This window comes from Polyodon spathula, chromosome 5 (assembly GCF_017654505.1).
Source record: "Polyodon spathula isolate WHYD16114869_AA chromosome 5, ASM1765450v1, whole genome shotgun sequence".
NCBI lineage: Eukaryota > Metazoa > Chordata > Actinopteri > Acipenseriformes > Polyodontidae > Polyodon > Polyodon spathula.
In genome coordinates this window covers 3,739,112-3,757,990 of record NC_054538.1, presented here as the reverse complement: position 1 = coordinate 3,757,990, position 18,879 = coordinate 3,739,112, and positions in this window count along the sequence as shown.

Sequence of the window (18,879 nt, the reverse complement as noted above, 5' to 3'; positions counted from 1 at the left end):
TCATAGGCCTGCCAATGGAGCAATACGTGCTGTTTAAAAAAAGAACATCATAAGCACACTATCAAATATTCAGTATTTTTCATGAGGCAACACTTAGACTCAAACTGACTAAATAAAGTCATAAATCTATAAATCAGTTGCTGTGCTGATGCACTAGGGAGACCACAAATAGTCTGATCCCTGGAGCCAGCTTTATACTTCAGCCATCAACACCTGCCTAATAGGAAATCCACATTACCTGGAGGAAAAGCACTGAAGGAATATTACACTACTATCTAATTTGATCTTAATGAAAGCCTAGTCCAATATTAGCATGAAGTAAATGACAACTTCTCTCACATAATACAAATCTAAATATAGGTACGGTATACAATGCAGTAGTTCCCAGTGAAAACTTTTTTTTCCAGCAATGGGAGTGGCAGTCTGCTTCTTGGGGTGTGCTGTGTATTCTGAGAATCTGCCAACCAGTACACATTGCTAGAGATAAGTGTGAGGTCAGTGATATAATAATACATATTGCAATGCCTGAAGATACTGTTAATAACATTTGTTTAGCTTCATGTGAGCACAAATGTACTAAATATAGATGCCTAGCCTGACAAACATTAGAATATGTTCACTAAGCATCCAATCCCTCAACTTATCTATTGCACTCAAAAGCCAGGAGGAGCTGCCCTATTTTTAGAGTGTGGCTCCTGATAATGTAATGAACTGCAGTTCTCAAGCATTATTTTCTCTCCTGTCATGTGTGGCGAGCAAGTCTTCCACCCCATCTGTGGTTTTGCTGAACCTCATTGATGCATCTCAAAATATTTACCTCCGGATATATGAATGAGGGATATTCTTGTTCCAGAGAGAAGGTATTATCTGGGAAACATGGAAACTGTTTGATTCACATTTTCAGTCAATATTAGCCTATTGACAGAGTGGTGTCATCGTGTGGAAAAAGAAAAGACAATATCTATGAAAAACAGCGTACACCTTGGTCATGCTATTTTGGTATAGTATTTCATTCAATATTTTGATCACAACCCCCCTGGCATAGTAAGCCTTCCTTTGTGTCAGTATTGGAGTCTCTTGCAGGTAGCCAGGCATCCTGGCACCGTACTGGATAAAAAAAAAGCTCTCAATTTGAATGCCAGCTTTTAGGCAGTTTTGCAGTCATTTCACCTGGACTGATTGCACTTTGCACTATGCTGTCTGCTGTGCTAAAAGAGGCTCACTAGTGTAGCAGATGCATTTATATTATTCAAATTAGGCAGCTAGCCAGTGAGATCGGTGTAATCAAGCAAAAAAAAAAAACATTGACCTCCAGATTTCTATTTTCATCAATAACCTTACCCACCCCCCACCCCTCCCCCTTTCCTTTCATGTGGAATGCTTGCCCTGGCTGCAGTGCCACATGCTGCGTTTGAAAACCTATTGTGCAATATTACAGTGTGACCACAGATTACTCCACATTACACAGGACTATATGCTGTCACACCTGTTTATTATACTGTGTTCACAATAGGGTACGATGGCCAGTGCCTTGTGTAGAAGCCCAATACAAGAAGCTGAAGAGAAAGATGGGCCCTGGTGCACTACCTTATTGTGGACCCCTCCAAACTTTAATGTACAACTATAAAACATGCCAAGTCAAGTGTTCAGTATTTACTCAGATAAAATTCTCAGACACGTTTGAAACTAGTCCCACTAAGCATGTTAAGGGGAATAACAAAAATGTACCCCATGCTAGACATACCACACTTGCGGTATAAAACTTTTTAGTGTAATATGAGCATATCTGAACACCCTCCAGTGTTTTACTGCTCTTATAAACTGTCCTCCCCACACCCTATCCCACCCCTTCCACAGTGAACTGATGAATTGGTATCCCCTACCTTTAGAACAGTTTGGACAGTAATTAATCTGACCTAAATTATTAAAATTACATTTCGAATCAACAACAGCAAAAAAGAAAACAACAATTAAAAATGATATAATGTGTAACTTGAATTAAGAACCCATCAATGAATAGAGTGTATAGTGCCTACAATCATATGTTGACAATGACAAACATCACCCAATGAGCTCACATAGATGTTTTATTTTGTGGTTTGTACAATGACTGTTGCTGGTGTGCAGGTTTTAATTGCAGGTCACCTGGGGGTCGGGTCTGGTTCTAGAAGTGATATGCATAGGTTGGAACACTCATCAGCCAATGAGACTGCCCCCTTTGTTCTAGCCATTTGACTAACAGTACTTCAGTATCCCTGCTTCTGTCTCCTGCAGACAGTAATCAGTTTTACATTGAATACAAATATAAGCCTTTGTACAGGGTACACTTGTTCACACAGCCTCATGAATTCCATTAAGAAGATGCCCCGATATCAAATCGTACTGTGTTTTGTATTTGCTCTTATTAAGGTTGAAGTCATTGTATTTTGTATCTTGCTCTTAATTGTTCTGTAATTCTTGATATGGATTTTTTGTATACAACTGTAAGTCACCCTGGGTAAGGGTGTGATCTAAGAAAAAAATAAAATTAAAAAAAAAAAATAATAATGTTATTATCACATGAACGCCAGTAGTCCAGCATGGAGGATTTGTTGTGAAACACAGATTCATTTCTTTGATCTCACTCATGCCTGTGGCCCTTCATTAGCATGTGAACGGATGGCTTGTTTGTTCATGAATATAATCTGTTTACATATAGTCCTGGTGTATAAAAAGAAAGCAGCATCATGAACATGTAACATTCTAGGTTAATCTACACAATACAATTCACACCAGTGAGCCAGTAACAGTATAATCTATCTGCTGTTCCTGTGTACTGAGAATAACTCACACCAGTGAGCCAGTAATAGTATAATCTATCTGCTGCTCCTGAGTACTGACAGAATAACTCACACCAGTGAGCCAGTAACAGTATAATCTATCTGCTGCTCCTGTGTACTGAGAGAATATTTACACAAGGCCAGCATTAGTAAATCACAGCCTGAAGGCCAATATATAATCATTGTAGAGGTTACCAGACATCGCAACTCCATTATTTCACACTTTGAACACTTTGAAATAAAAAGGGAAAAGTTGTGACGATTATGAGGTAGCTTTTCCAGCACAGATAGTGCATATTGTTGGTATGCATTTATAATATGTCAGAACTGGAACTTTAATCTAATAACTGAGAAGATATTGATTTTAAATTAAACTGTGGCATTTGACACATGTGCGTTGTGTAGAGTAAGTTGCCCTAGTTAATCAGGTCCCCCACATCCTTATTAATGTACATATTATAATATAATTACATGTATAATATAATTACATGTACAAACCGTCGTATATATACTTGGTTGCGGTATCGTATTCTTGTTGGGCTGTTGCTGACATATATTAGAACATAAGAAGAACATAAGCAAGTTTACAAACGAGAGGAGGCCATTCGGCCCATCTTGCTCGTTTGGTTGTTAGTAGCTTATTGATCCCAGAATCTCATCAAGCAGCTTCTTGAAGGATCCCAGGGTGTCAGCTTCAACAACATTACTGGGGAGTTGATTCCAGACCCTCACAATTCTCTGTGTAAAAAAGTGTCTCCTATTTTCTGTTCTGAATGCCCCTTTTTCTAATCTCCATTTGTGACCCCTGGTCCTTGTTTCTTTTTTCAGGCTGAAAAAGTCCCTTGGGTCGACACTGTCAATACCTTTTAGAATTTTGAATGCTTGAATTAGGTCGCCACGTAGTCTTCTTTGTTCAAGACTGAACAGATTCAATTCTTTTAGCCTGTCTGCATATGACATGCCTTTTAAGCCCGGAATAATTCTGGTCGCTCTTCTTTGCACACTTTCTAGAGCAGCAATATCCTTTTTTATAGCGAGGTGACCAGAACTGCACACAATATTCAAGATGAGGTCTTACAAGTGCATTGTACAGTTTTAACATTACTTCCCTTGATTTAAATTCAACACTTTTCACAATGTATCCGAGCATCTTGTTAGCCTTTTTTATAGCTTCCCCACACATTGCCTAGATGAAGACATTTCTGAGTCAACAAAAACTCCTAGGTCTTTTTCATAGATTCCTTCTCCAATTTCAATATCTCCCATATGATATTTATAATGTACATTTTTATTTCCTGCGTGCAGTACCTTACACTTTTCTCTATTAAATGTCATTTGCCATGTGTCTGCCCAGTTCTGAATCTTGTCTAGATCATTTTGAATGACCTTTGCTGCTGCAACAGTGTTTGCCACTCCTCCTATTTTTGTGTCGTCTGCAAATTTAACAAGTTTGCTTACTATACCAGAATCTAAATCATTAATGTAGATTAGGAATAGCAGAGGACCTAATACTGATCCCTGTGGTACACCGCTGGTTACCACACTCCATTCTGAGGTTTTTCCTCTAATCAGTACTTTCTGTTTTCTACATGTTAACCACTCCCTAATCCATGTACATGTGTTTCCTTGAATCCCTACTGCTTTCAGTTTGAGAATTAATCTTTTGTGCGGGACTTTGTCAAAAGCTTTCTGGAAATCTAAATAAACCATGTCATATGCTTTGCAATTATCCATTATCGATGTTGCATCCTCAAAAAAATCAAGCAAGTTAGTTAGGCACGATCTCCCTTTCCTAAAACCATGTTGACTGTCTCCCAGTACCCTGTTACCATATAGGTAATTTTCCATTTTGGATCTTATTATAGTTTCCATAAGTTTGCATATAATAGAAGTCAGGCTTACTGGTCTGTAGTTACCTGGTTCAGTTTTGTTTCCCTTTTTGTGGATCGGTATTACGTTTGCAATTTTCCAGTCTGTCGGTACCACCCCTGTGTCAAGAGACTGCTGCATGATCTTGGTTAGCGGTTTGTAAATTACTTCTTTCATTTCTTTGAGTACTACTGGGAGGATCTCATCCGGCCCAGGGGATTTGTTTATTTTAAGAGCTCCTAGTCCCTTTAACACTTCTGCCTCAGTTATGCTAAAGTTATTTAAAACTGGATAGGAACAGGTTGACATGTGGGGCATGTTGTCAGTATCTTCCTTTGTAAAAACTTGTGAAAAGTAATCATTTAATATATTTGCTATTTTTTTTTCTTCATCTACGATTTTGCCATTTGTATCTCTTAAACATTTAATCTCCTCTTTGAATGTTCTCTTGCTGTTGTAATATTGGAAAAACATTTTGGAATTGGTTTTAGCTTCCTTAGCAATGTTCATTTCTATTTCTCTCTTGGCCTTTCTAACTTCCTTTTTGACTTGCATTTGCAGTTCTGTGTACTCTTTCTGTGTACTTTCTTTTTGGTCCTTTTTTAATGCTCTGTAAAGTGCCTTTTTTCGCTGAATATTTTTTTAATTGATCTATTAAACCATTTTGGCAATTTAGTTTTTACATTTAGATTTGTCTACTTTAGGGATATAATTGTTTTGCGCCTCTAGTACTACGTTTTTGAAGAACAACCATCCTTCTTCTGTGGGTGTTTTCTCTATTTTACTCCAATCTACTTCTGTTAGTCTCTGTTTCATTCCTTCATAGTTTGCTTTTCTAAAATTGTAAACCTTAGCTTTAGTCTTTACTTTTGAGGATTTAAAAAACACTTCAAATGAGACCATGTTGTGGTCTGAGTTTGCCAGTGGTTCTCTGACCTCTGTTTTAGTTATTCTATCTTCGTTATTTGAAAAGACTAAATCAAGGCATGCCTCCCCTCTAGTCGGTGCCTTGACAAATTGTGTTAGGAAGCAGTCATTTGTCATTTCCACCATTTCTATTTCATCCTTCGCGCTACCCACCGGGTTTTCCCATTTTATTTGGGGGAAGTTGAAATCCCCCATTAGTATGGCTTCTCCTTTGCTACACACATTTCTAATGTCATTGTATAACAGATTATTTTGCTCACCGTCTGAATCTGTCGGTCTATAGCATGCTCCTATTATTATGCCCTTTGAAATTTTGTCCATTATTCTGACCCATATTGATTCGGCTTTATTTTCTTTGTCCGGGTTTAACACCTGGGCTTCAAGACTGTTTCTTATGTATAGCGCTACCCCTCCTCCTCGTCTGTCCTGCCTGTCTTTCCTATACAGTGTATACCCACAAATATTATATTCGTCCCCATCACTCTCAGATAACCACGTTTCTGTAACACCTATCACATCATAGTTACCTGTTAGTGCAGTAGCTTCAAGTTCTAGAATTTTGTTTCTGATACTTCTAGCATTTAGATAAATACATTTAATGGTTGTCTTACCTGAGTTGCTCTTCTTGTTTTGATGCGGTCTCCCTTCTGTTTTTTTTGTTTTTTTCTCCCCCCTTCCTTTCTAGTTTAAATGCTTCTGAACCTGCTCGAGGATCTTTTCTCCGAGTAGACTAGTTCCCTTGTTATTTAAATGCAGTCCATCCCGTCTATACAGATAGTCCTCGTTGTAGAATGTGGTCCAATGATCAAGATAGGTGAAGCCTTCCCGTGTGCACCACGTCTTCAACCATTGGTTTTGATTTATTATTTCCAGCTGTCCATATGGTCCTTTGCAAGGTGCGGGTAGTATACCAGAAAATACCACAGTTTTTGGTTTTCTCTTTTAATTTCCTTCCTAGCTCTCTGAATTTGTTTTGCAGGGATTTTGGTCTGTCTCTTCCAATGTTGTTTGTACCGATGTGGACGACTACTACCGGGTCGTCTCCTGTTCGTTCTAGGAGCCTGTCCACGTTCTCAGTGATGTGCTTGACCGAGGCTCCCGGAAGGCAGCACACTGTTGTAGTAAGGGGGTCCAAACTGCGAACTGAACTTGCTGTGTTTCTCAATATGGAGTCCCCAACAATCATGACCTCCCTTCTTTTTACTGTCTGGTCACCACTGTCAATGGGGTCCTGGATGTTGTTCCTTTCATTCTCTTGTTGTTGGTTCTGCTCATCAAAATTCTGAAGTGACTCAAATCTGTTGGTTGTTTTGATTTCTGGTGGTTGTGTTTGACGAAGTTTCTTTTTTTCCCTGCTTCTGCCTACCTGAACCCAGCTGTTCTGACCTTCTATCTCCCTGGTGGCTTTCAGTCTGTTAGGGGTGATGCAGACTTCCATGAATTGTGGGTGTGCCAGTTCCTCAAGATCCTGTTGCTGTCTCACTTCCTCCAGCTCCATTTCTAGCATGCTTACTAGTTTATGCAAATCCTGGATCGTGCTGCACTTTACGCACACTTGGTTTAGCTCCGCTGGGTTTTCTCGGATTTCCCACATCAAGCAGGTGTCACAGATTACTGGCTTGAAGACCATGTTGAGGGTTTTTTTTTTTTTTTGAAGTTTAGTTTCTTCTGCAGCCGTCAACCTGCTTTCAAACTGCTTCGAAACTGCTCTGTACTTTTCCACGCTGTACTTCTCCCACTCGCTGTCGCTTCCACTCGCTGTCGCTGGGAAGACTGCCTCGTTTAACTGCGTTGTTCTGCTGTGCTGTCGGCTCCTCCCCTCGCCCGTGTCTCAGAACGGCGCTGAATTTGAATCAGCTGCTCCGAGTTTCAGCTTGTTTGTTATCAGAAAAACACACGCGGCTGTGTTTCCCCAATGTCCTCTGTTTTCTGATTAAAGCAATTCAAGATGCAATTTCTCCTTTCTGCTTCGAAACTGCTCTGTACTTTTCCACGCCTGTACTTCTCCCACTCGCTGTCGCTTCCACTCGCTGTCGCTGGGAAGACTGCCTCGTTTAACTGCGTTGTTCTGCTGTGCTGTCGGCTCCTCCCCTCGCCCGTGTCTCAAAACGGCGCTGAATTTGAATCAGCTGCTCCGAGTTTCAGCTTGTTTGTTATCAGAAAAACACACGCGGCTGTGTTTCCCCAATGTCCTCTGTTTTCTGATTAAAGCAATTCAAGATGCAATTTCTCCTTTCTGCTTCGAAACTGCTCTGTACTTTTCCACGCCTGTACTTCTCCCACTTGCTGTCGCTTCCACTCGCTGTCGCTGGGAAGCTACGGTTATCCAAGCTCTGGCTGAAACAATCTTGAGTGCTGTATAAAACTGTCTGGCTCTATGCTAGCTTATCATTCACTGCCACTAATCATCTTAATAATCATCTTATGGACTCCCTGAAATTTGAGTTTATTTAACATACACCAAACTGAAGAGATTATCTTTGCGTTATTCTACTAGCTAAAAATCTTATATTCCATTAATTTTTAATGATTGAATAACTGACAAGGAACAATCATTTTTCAAAACTTTTGAGTACATGAGTACAAGGTGTTCTGGGAACAGCAGTGACTGTGTTTAACTTTCATTGACAAAGGAAGTGATAACAGTAATTAATGTAAGTGAATTGCAGTAATTATACCAATTACTATGCACAGAAAGCACCCGTGAATGGTCTGATTTAAAGAAAAAGACATCAGACATGACGAATGCTGAACTACAGGTGTAAAATGCTACCTGTCGTGTGAGCACTGAAAGCCACTGATCCTGTCTGACTGGCTGTACAGTTCACACGCAACAAGAGCTGTCCGTCACCAGATGAAAGACACATACAGGTTTCTATTTGTGATGCCTTTGAATATGGGTCACACGGAGTTCCGTGTATACAATGGGGTAGCAAATCCTACGCAATATTAATCTCACTAGTAAGGGAGTTCTGCGTACTCAATGGGGTTACAAATCTCTGTGCAATATTAACCTCACTAGTAAGGGAGTTCTGCGTACTCAATGGGGTTACAAATCTCTGTGCAATATTAATCTCACTGGTAAGGGAGTTCTGCATACTCAATGGGGTTACAAATCTCTGTGCAATATTAACCTCACTAGTAAGGGAGTTCTGCGTACTCAATGGGGTTACAAATCTCTGTGCAATATTAATCTCACTGGTAAGGGAGTTCTGCATACTCAATGGGGTTACAAATCTCTGTGCAATATTAATCTCACTAGTAAGGGAGTTCTGCGTACTCAATGGGGTTACAAATCTCTGTGCAATATTAATCTCACTAGTAAGGGAGTTCTGCGTACTCAATGGGGTTACAAATCTCTGTGCAATATTAATCTCACTAGTAAGGGAGTTCTACGTACTCAATGGGGTTACAAATCTCTGTGCAATATTAATCTCACTAGTAAGGGAGTTCTGCATACTCAATGGGGTTACAAATCTCTGTGCAATATTAATCTCACTAGTAAGGGAGTTCTGCGTACTCAATGGGGTTACAAATCTCTGTGCAATATTAATCTCACTAGTAAGGGAGTTCTGCATACTCAATGGGGTTACAAATCTCTGTGCAATATTAATCTCACTAGTAAGGGAGTTCTGCGTACTCAATGGGGTTACAAATCTCTGTGCAATATTAATCTCACTAGTAAGGGAGTTCTGCATACTCAATGGGGTTACAAATCTCTGTGCAATATTAATCTCACTAGTAAGGGAGTTCTACGTACTCAATGGGGTTACAAATCTCTGTGCAATATTAACCTCACTAGTAAGGGAGTTCTGCATACTCAATGGGGTTACAAATCTCTGTGCAATATTAATCTCACTAGTAAGGGAGTTCTGCGTACTCAATGGGGTTACAAATCTCTGTGCAATATTAATCTCACTAGTAAGGGAGTTCTGCGTACTCAATGGGGTTACAAATCTCTGTGCAATATTAATCTCACTAGTAAGGGAGTTCTGCGTACTCAATGGGGTTACAAATCTCTGTGCAATATTAATCTCACTAGTAAGGGAGTTCTGCGTACTCAATGGGGTTACAAATCTCTGTGCAATATTAATCTCACTAGTAAGGGAGTTCTGCGTACTCAATGGGGTTACAAATCTCTGTGCAATATTAATCTCACTAGTAAGTGAGTTCTGCGTACTCAATGGGGTTACAAATCTCTGTGCAATATTAACCTCACTAGTAAGGGAGTTCTGCGTACTCAATGGGGTTACAAATCTCTGTGCAATATTAATCTCACTAGTAAGGGAGTTCTGCGTACTCAATGGGGTTACAAATCTCTGTGCAATATTAATCTCACTAGTAAGGGAGTTCTGCGTACTCAATGGGGTTACAAATCTCTGTGCAATATTAATCTCACTAGTAAGGGAGTTCTGCATACTCAATGGGGTTACAAATCTCTGTGCAATATTAACCTCACTAGTAAGGGAGTTCTGCATACTCAATGGGGTTACAAATCTCTGTGCAATATTAACCTCACTAGTAAGGGAGTTCTGCATACTCAATGGGGTTACAAATCTCTGTGCAATATTAACCTCACTAGTAAGGGAGTTCTGCATACTCAATGGGGTTACAAATCTCTGTGCAATATTAATCTCACTAGTAAGGGAGTTCTGCGTACTCAATGGGGTTACAAATCTCTGTGCAATATTAATCTCACTAGTAAGGGAGTTCTGCGTACTCAATGGGGTTACAAATCTCTGTGCAATATTAATCTCACTAGTAAGGGAGTTCTGCGTACTCAATGGGGTTACAAATCTCTGTGCAATATTAACCTCACTAGTAAGGGAGTTCTGCATACTCAATGGGGTTACAAATCTCTGTGCAATATTAATCTCACTAGTAAGGGAGTTCTGCGTACTCAATGGGGTTACAAATCTCTGTGCAATATTAACCTCACTAGTAAGGGAGTTCTGCGTACTCAATGGGGTTACAAATCTCTGTGCAATATTAATCTCACTAGTAAGGGAGTTCTGCGTACTCAATGGGGTTACAAATCTCTGTGCAATATTAATCTCACTAGTAAGGGAGTTCTGCGTACTCAATGGGGTTACAAATCTCTGTGCAATATTAATCTCACTAGTAAGGGAGTTCTACGTACTCAATGGGGTTACAAATCTCTGTGCAATATTAATCTCACTAGTAAGGGAGTTCTGCGTACTCAATGGGGTTACAAATCTCTGTGCAATATTAATCTCACTAGTAAGGGAGTTCTGCGTACTCAATGGGGTTACAAATCTCTGTGCAATATTAACCTCACTAGTAAGGGAGTTCTGCGTACTCAATGGGGTTACAAATCTCTGTGCAATATTAATCTCACTAGTAAGGGAGTTCTGCATACTCAATGGGGTTACAAATCTCTGTGCAATATTAACCTCACTAGTAAGGGAGTTCTGCATACTCAATGGGGTTACAAATCTCTGTGCAATATTAACCTCACTAGTAAGGGAGTTCTGCATACTCAATGGGGTTACAAATCTCTGTGCAATATTAATCTCACTAGTAAGGGAGTTCTGCGTACTCAATGGGGTTACAAATCTCTGTGCAATATTAATCTCACTAGTAAGGGAGTTCTGCGTACTCAATGGGGTTACAAATCTCTGTGCAATATTAATCTCACTAGTAAGGGAGTTCTGCGTACTCAATGGGGTTACAAATCTCTGTGCAATATTAATCTCACTAGTAAGGGAGTTCTGCGTACTCAATGGGGTTACAAATCTCTGTGCAATATTAATCTCACTAGTAAGGGAGTTCTGCGTACTCAATGGGGTTACAAATCTCTGTGCAATATTAACCTCACTAGTAAGGGAGTTCTGCGTACTCAGTGGGGTTACAAATCTCTGTGCAATATTAACCTCACTAGTAAGGGAGTTCTGCGTACTCAATGGGGTTACAAATCTCTGTGCAATATTAATCTCACTAGTAAGGGAGTTCTGCGTACTCAATGGGGTTACAAATCTCTGTGCAATATTAATCTCACTAGTAAGGGAGTTCTGCGTACTCAATGGGGTTACAAATCTCTGTGCAATATTAATCTCACTAGTAAGGGAGTTCTGCGTACTCAATGGGGTTACAAATCTCTGTGCAATATTAATCTCACTAGTAAGGGAGTTCTGCGTACTCAATGGGGTTACAAATCTCTGTGCAATATTAATCTCACTAGTAAGGGAGTTCTGCGTACTCAATGGGGTTACAAATCTCTGTGCAATATTAATCTCACTAGTAAGGGAGTTCTGCGTACTCAATGGGGTTACAAATCTCTGTGCAATATTAATCTCACTAGTAAGGGAGTTCTGCGTACTCAATGGGGTTACAAATCTCTGTGCAATATTAATCTCACTAGTAAGGGAGTTCTACGTACTCAATGGGGTTACAAATCTCTGTGCAATATTAATCTCACTAGTAAGGGAGTTCTGCATACTCAATGGGGTTACAAATCTCTGTGCAATATTAATCTCACTAGTAAGGGAGTTCTGCGTACTCAATGGGGTTACAGATGTCTGTGCAATATTAATCTCACTAGTAAGGGAGTTCTGCATACTCAATGGGGTTACAAATCTCTGTGCAATATTAATCTCACTAGTAAGAGAGTTCTACGTACTCAATGGGGTTACAGATGTCTGTGCAATATTAATCTCACTAGTAAGGGAGTTCTGCGTACTCAATGGGGTTACAAATCTCTGTGCAATATTAATCTCACTAGTAAGTAAAATCAGGGTGGAGTATTACGAGCCAGCAGCGTCTCCTTTGTAGAAATATCCACTTGGCATCTTTCAAAGAGCAGGGGTTAATCCCGTTGTCATGGAGAAACCACCTAAATCTATAATTCACTGCTGAGATGTTCTCAGTCGTTTCTGCTGGCTGAATGACACATTTGAAAAGTTTGCCTTTTATAAAAGCAACCTTGGACAATAAATAGCCAATTTTTTGTTTTAATTATTCACTATATTGTTCTATTTGTGCATATTAATAGAAGCCTCCATCTGTTCTCTACCAATTACCCTCTCTTCTGGTGAGCAATGCCCGATCTCTGGGGTTAAGAGCTGAGACTTCGGGTAGGTTTGTTTCTCAATGTCCAGGGTTAACTGCACATTAACTATAAACTACTTGTATACCTTCACAAATACAGCAGAGGTTAGTAACAGATTAGTGTTAAAACGAAATATTCCCAAAGATGTAACACAGCGGCGCCAGCCAAGCTCAAAGTCACCACAACCCAATGAGACAATCGGTAAGATACTTCAACCGTGTTGGTTGTAAGGTAACTAGTGGCAGAATGTCTGATTAACACAATACGGCAATTCTCTAGTTATGACCCTCCCTGACTGTGTCTGCAAATAAAGATAGCATAGGAAACCATGAATTTATTCCACTCCGCTCTAAAAATAAATATATAAACACAATTTAAACTTTTGTAAATGTTTTACTACTGTTTATCTGAGCGCAATATTTATGGACACGTTTACATGAAATGTAATTCGCTTTGTCCCAAAACAAGAAGACACTTGTGCAAACATGCTTAATATACAGATATGTTACATTCATAATACTGTGCGTGGCATTCAGTTAATGATATTCTGTTGTAATGTTAATTATATGCAAACTTTTTCCACATACATTTCTATTCATGAATATATTTATTTGAAACTACTGTCGGAAAATCTATTTGAAAATGTTGAAGCTGCCACCATGAAACAGCGCTTGAGTATAAAAAGTTCCTCTCTAATATTAATCACGCACTGTTGGAAGACCACTCTCGATCCAACATCCGCTATTACTGCAAGCAATCACTGTACTAATTGAAAAACCTCCAAATGTCATATATCATTAAGATGCAGGGTTTACTGCATTCTAATAAAAATGATTTTAAATAAATGCACGTTTAACTGCTAACGTTACATAATAATACAAACAAAGCAACAATTTCATGTTGTTAACTTTAGATACTAATGACTCGTTTTTTATAAATACTATAAAATAAATGTAGGGAACATACTTACCTTCATTTCAAATACTTCAATTTCTTTGCGAAAAACTTTAATTCCGAAACGTTTTGTTCTCACATTGACATAAAACAAAAAACCTAAGCATACACATTGAACACGTCTCATATAGTGATGGATTTGATTAGCATCCTTTTTAGGAGTATTGCATGTACTGTATCTTTTACCCGAATCATGTGCTCCAAACCCTCTGTTCGTTGGGTGCACAATTTAGAAATGATGGGCTTCTTTCAATAAGTGGCTATTAGTAATAAAGCGCACAATTGCATTAGCGCAACACTTGCGAGAATATTCCCGTTTATGAACCACTGAACAATGAGAAGGCAGACGTACTGTAGGGAACTCAGATGAATCATAGAAACAGAATCATTTTCTGCAGCTGTAGCAGAACATCCAGGATTGATTACTGCCATCGACAGTCTCCAGCGCATACACACTAGGAACACTGGAGGGCATATTTTTGCAGGAATTAACAACGTTTCTCTTCGGTCTTCATCTGAAAACACAATTTAGCATTTGACGGGGAGTTGTCTGTGTTCTATTTGACTGGGAGTTGCCTGGGTTCTTTTTTATTTGACTGGGAGTTGCCTGGGTTCTATTTGATTGGGAGTTGTCTGTGTTCTTTTCTATTTGATTGGGAGTTGTCTATGTTCTTTTCTATTTGATTGGGAGTTGTCTGTGTTCTTTTCTATTTGATTGGGAGTTGTCTGTGTTCTTTTCTATTTGACTGGGAGTTGTCTGTGTTCTTTTTTATTTGATTGAGAGTTGTCTGGGTTCTTTTCTATTTAATTGGGAGTTGTTTGTGTTCTATTTGACTGGGAGTTGTCTGTGTTCTTTTTTATTTGATTAGGAGTTGTCTGTGTTTTATTTGACTGGGAGTTGTCTGCGTTCTTTTTTATTTGATTGGGAGTTGCCTGTGTTCTATTTGATTGGGAGTTGTCTGTGTTCTTTTCTATTTGATTGGGAGTTGTCTGTGTTCTTTTCTATTTGATTGGGAGTTGTCTGTGTTCTTTTCTATTTGATTGGGAGTTGTCTGTGTTCTATTTGACTGGGAGTTGTCTGTGTTCTTTTTTATTTGATTGAGAGTTGTCTGGGTTCTTTTCTATTTAATTGGGAGTTGTTTGTGTTCTATTTGACTGGGAGTTGTCTGTGTTCTTTTTTATTTGATTAGGAGTTGTCTGTGTTTTATTTGACTGGGAGTTGTCTGCGTTCTTTTTTATTTGATTGGGAGTTGTCTGTGTTCTTTTTTATTTGATTGGGAGTTGTTTGTGTTCTATTTGACTGGGAGTTGTCTGTGTTCTTTTCTATTTGATTGGGAGTTGTCTGTGTTCTATTTGACTGGGAGTTGTCTGTGTTCTTTTCTATTTGATTGGGAGTTGTCTGTGTTCTTTTCTATTTGATTGGGAGTTGTCTGTGTTCTTTTCTATTTGACTGGGAGTTGTCTGTGTTCTATTTGACTGGGAGTTGTCTGTGTTCTTTTTTATTTGATTGGGAGTTGTCTGCATTCTTTTTTATTTGATTGGGAGTTGTCTGTGTTCTATTTGACTGGGAGTTGTCTGTGTTCTTTTCTATTTGATTGGGAGTTGTTTGTGTTCTTTTCTATTTGATTGGGAGTTGTCTGTGTTCTTTTCTATTTGATTGGGAGTTGTCTGTGTTCTTTTCTATTTGATTGGGAGTTGTCTGTGTTCTTTTCTATTTGACTGGGAGTTGTCTGTGTTCTATTTGACTTGGGAGTTGTCTGTGTTCTTTTTTATTTGATTGGGAGTTGTCTGTGTTCTTTTTTATTTGATTGGGAGTTGTCTGTGTTCTATTTGACTGGGAGTTGTCTGTGTTCTTTTCTATTTGATTGGGAGTTGTCTGTGTTCTATTTGATTGGGAGTTGTCTGTGTTCTTTTCTATTTGATTGGGAGTTGTCTGTGTTCTTTTCTATTTGATTGGGAGTTGTCTGTGTTCTTTTCTATTTGATTGGGAGTTGTCTGTGTTCTATTTGACTGGGAGTTGTCTGTGTTCTTTTTTATTTGATTGGGAGTTGTCTGTGTTCTTTTTTATTTGATTGGGAGTTGTCTGTGTTCTATTTGACTGGGAGTTGTCTGTGTTCTTTTCTATTTAATTGGGAGTTGTTTGTGTTCTTTTCTATTTGATTGGGAGTTGTCTGTGTTCTTTTCTATTTAATTGGGAGTTGTTTGTGTTCTATTTGATTGGGAGTTGTCTGTGTTCTTCTCTATTTGATTGGGAGTTGCCTGAGTTCTATTTGATAGGGAGTTGTCTGTTTTCTTTTCTATTTGATTGGGAGTTGTCTATGTTCTTTTCTGTTTGATTGAGCATTGCCTGTGTTCTTTTCTATTTGATTGGGAGTTGTCTGTGTTCTTTTCTATTTGATTGGGATTGCCTGTGTTCTTTTCTATTTGATTGGGAGTTGTCTGTGTTCTTTTCTATTTGATTGGGCATTGCCTGTGTTCTTTTCTATTTGATTGGGAGTTGTCTATGTTCTTTTCTATTTGATTGGGCATTGCCTGTGTTCTTTTCTATTTGATTGGGAGTTGTCTATGTTCTTTTCTATTTGATTGGGAGTTGTCTGTGTTCTTTTCTATTTGATTGGGAGTTGTCTTTGTTCTTTTCTATTTGATTGGGAGATGTCTGTCTTGTAGAGAATCAGAGCTGGGGACAAAAAATTGAAAACACTCAAAACAACACTGTTAATATCGCTGTAGCACAGATTCGATGACATGTGTTTGCAAGGTGTTTCATTATTAAGGGATAGGTGACCATACCTCAATTTTACTGCCACCAACACCAAAAAATTGCATACAAAGTAATTACTTTGGAGCCTGTGCTTAACAAACAATCCAGTCAGAGACAACCATCTTACGCATGTGTGTGTGTGCTGCAAACTGTAGGTTCTGTATTTATAATAATACACAAAATCACTGCCCTCTGTAAAGACAGGATATGAGTGATATCCTGACTCCTCTTTATTATCAGTGTCTGCCTCACAGAGAGGATGAGAATATCATCTTACATGTGTCTGCACAAAGATCAGTGGATCAGTGATATCTCTAAAAGAAGCCCTTGTGGTCTTGACTGTGGGTTTACCCTGTCGAACGCTCAAAGAGACCCAAGATCAGTGAGTGATATTCACAACCTTCTTAAATAAGTATCAGTCCTGTAGTTTGCTGCATCTCCTCTTTATTATCCAGTGTCTGTTCAAAGAGACCATGGATCAGTGAGTGATATCGGCTGCATCTCCTCTTTATTATCGAGTGTCTGCTCAAAGAGACCCTGGATCAGTGAGTGATATCGGCTGCATCTCCTCTTTATTATCCAGTGTCTGTTCAAAGAGACAATGGATCAGTGAGTGATATCGGCTGCATCTCCTCTTTATTATCCAGTGTCTGTTCAAAGAGACCCTGGATCAGTGAGTGATATCGGCTGCATCTCCTCTTTATTATCCAGTGTCTGTTCTAAGAGATAATGGATCAGTGAGTGATATCGGCTGCATCTCCTCTTTATTATCGAGTGTCTGCTCAAAGAGACCCTGGATCAGTCTTTATTATCCAGTGTCTGCTCAAAGAGACCCTGGATCAGTGAGTGATATCGGCTGCATCTCCTCTTTATTATCCAGTGTCTGTTCAAAGAGACCCTGGATCAGTGAGTGATATCGGCTGCATCTCCTCTTTATTATCCAGTGTCTGCTCAAAGAGACCCTGGATCAGTGAGTGATATCGGCTGCATCTCCTCTTTATTATCCAGTGTCTGTTCAAAGAGATAATGGATCAGTGAGTGATATCGGCTGCATCTCCTCTTTATTATCCAGTGTCTGTTCAAAGAGATAATGGATCAGTGAGTGATATCGGCTGCATCTCCTCTTTATTATCCAGTGTCTGTTCAAAGAGATAATGGATCAGTGAGTGATATCGGCTGCATCTCCTCTTTATTATCCAGTGTCTGTTCAAAGAGACCCTGGATCAGTGAGTGATATCGGCTGCATCTCCTCTTTATTATCCAGTGTCTGTTCAAAGAGACCCTGGATCAGTGAGTGATATCGGCTGCATCTCCTCTTTATTATCCAGTGTCTGTTCAAAGAGATAATGGATCAGTGAGTGATATCGGCTGCATCTCCTCTTTATTATCCAGTGTCTGCTCAAAGAGACCCTGGATCAGTGAGTGATATCGGCTGCATCTCCTCTTTATTATCCAGTGTCTGCTCAAAGAGATAATGGATCAGTGAGTGATATCGCTGCATCTCCTCTTTATTATCCAGTGTCTGTTCAAAGAGACCCTGGATCTGCATCTCCTCTTTATTATCCAGTGTCTGTTCAAAGAGACAATGGATCAGTGAGTGATATCGGCTGCATCTCCTCTTTATTATCCAGTGTCTGTTCAAAGAGATAATGGATCAGTGAGTGATATCAGCTGCATCTCCTCTTTATTATCCAGTGTCTGCTCAAAGAGACCCTGGATCAGTGAGTGATATCGGCGGCATCTCCTCTTTATTATCCAGTGTCTGTTCAAAGAGATAATGGATCAGTGAGTGATATCAGCTGCATCTCCTCTTTATTATCCAGTGTCTGCTCAAAGAGATAATGGATCAGTGAGTGATATCAGCTGCATCTCCTCTTTATTATCCAGTGTCTGTTCAAAGAGACCCTGGATCAGTGAGTGATATCGGCTGCATCTCCTCTTTATTATCCAGTGTCTGTTCAAAGAGACAGTGAGTGATATCGGCTGGATCAGAGACCCTGAGTGATATCGGCTGCATCTCCTCTTTATTATCCAGTGTCTGTTCAAAGAGATAATGGATCAGTGAGTGATATCAGCTGCATCTCCTCTTTATTATCCAGTGTCTGCTCAAAGAGACCCTGGATCAGTGAGTGATATCGGCTGCATCTCCTCTTTATTATCCAGTGTCTGCTCAAAGAGATCAATGTGAGTCAGCTGCATCTCCTCTTTATTATCGAGTGTCTGTTCAAAGAGACCCTGGATCAGTGAGTGATATCTGCATCTCCTCTTTATTATCCAGTGTCTGTTCAAAGAGACAATGGATCAGTGAGTGATATCGGCTGCATCTCCTCTTTATTATCCAGTGTCTGTTCAAAGAGACCCTGGATCAGTGAGTGATATCGGCTGCATCTCCTCTTTATTATCCAGTGTCTGCTCAAAGAGACAATGGATCAGTGAGTGATATCGCTGCTGCATCTGAGTGATATCCTCTTTATTATCCA